The sequence below is a fragment of the Myotis brandtii genome, unplaced genomic scaffold (genome assembly GCF_000412655.1).
Source record: "Myotis brandtii unplaced genomic scaffold, ASM41265v1 scaffold207, whole genome shotgun sequence".
Taxonomy (NCBI): Eukaryota; Metazoa; Chordata; class Mammalia; order Chiroptera; family Vespertilionidae; genus Myotis; species Myotis brandtii.
Genome location: NW_005357736.1, coordinates 842,667 through 844,038, shown reverse-complemented (window position 1 = coordinate 844,038; position 1,372 = coordinate 842,667). Strand labels below are relative to the sequence as shown.

General features: G+C 68.5%; 1 protein-coding gene across 1 annotated transcript in view; it reads right to left on the bottom strand.

Annotated features, from left to right (window-relative positions):
* APEH (acylaminoacyl-peptide hydrolase) overlaps positions 1-1,372 on the bottom strand; it is a 27,615-nt gene that overhangs the window by 24,205 nt on the left and 2,038 nt on the right. The window lies entirely within an intron of this gene.

Here is a 1,372-nt window from a genome sequence, read left to right as displayed (position 1 = left end):
CATGCGGCTGATCTCGCGGGCGGTGGTGGCGCTGTACTGGGCCAGGCTGGCCTCCTGGAAGCCCGCGGCTTCTCCCCGGGGGCCATACCTGTGGTCTGAGTAGATGTTGGACACGGAGCTGTAGCGCCGCATGGGCAGTGGGTGAGTCAAGGGGTCTGTGGGGTGGCGCAGGTCCGTGAACGAGCCGTACTGCAGGCCCTGCCCCAGGTAGCGCCCGTCCGCAAAGCCCAGGCTGTAGGACTGCCTCAGCGAGCTGAGGTCCATGGCCGAGTCTCGCCCTGGGCCCTGGAAGAGCTGCCCCATCCTGTGGGCGTGGTAATTGAAGCTGGCCTCAGCCAAATTGGTGTCGGACATGGAGGAGTACAGCCTGCCTGGGAGGCCAAGTGGGTAGGGCCTCTGCTCCTCAGGGTGCCCAAGCCCCGCTAGCCCCTGGGCCCGGTAGGTGGAGGGCTCGGGGGGCTCCGGGTCCCGCGGACTGTAGAAGGGGCCGCTGCTCTGGGCCCGTGGGGCAGCCTCGGCCCCACTCTTCTCTGGGGCGCTGGGGGCGGGGTGGAAAGCGCCCGTACAGCTGCTGCCGAAGGGGAACTTGTAGACCACGTCGCAGCACGCCAGCTGGCTCTCGGGCCTCATCCCCGTGAGGTCCATGGCGCCCGCCGGCTCCTCCGGGAGCAGCGTGGTCACAGTGCCTGCCGCGCCCTCTGCCATCTGCACCAGCACGGTGTGTGGCTTCCTGGCACCCAGCTCCGGCACCGGGCCTGCCTTGAGGCCAGCGCTCTGAGCAGTGCCCATCTGAGTGATCAAAACATCTCTTCTGGCCAGAGGCGCCACCTGGTTGGGCAGGTTATACCTGGCAACCTTGGCCTCCCTGGGTCTTCCCCGGGGCCCACCTCGGTACGGGGCTGTCTGGACGGCCTGCTCCACCTGCCTGACCTGGGCCAGGCACACGGGGCTACCTGCCCCCTGGCCGAAGTCGAGGCGGCTCTGGAAGGGGTCTCCATAGACCACAGGCTGCTTCTGCTGAGCCAGGAGCACAGAGGAGGCCACGGTGATGCTCACGGTGGTGGCCGTGCCGATGAAGGCCTGGGTCTGCTCCTGGGCGTTGAGGTTGATGACCAGAGGCTGCACCGCTGTGGACTGCCGCCCCGGGCCCGGCTCCAGTGCCAGGCCGTACTTCCTCGCTTCCACGGCCAGAGAGGTCAGGTCCATGCCCTGGTCAGTGAGGATGATGGGCGTGGGCTTGACGGCCGTGCGGAGGTCCACCACGGCACTGCCCGGGGGCCTGGGCCCGGGCTCCACCCTGGACGTTCCCGGGACGGAGGAGATCCGGCACAGGGAGATGTTCTCGGCAGGGAGGGCGCCCCAGCCGTACAGT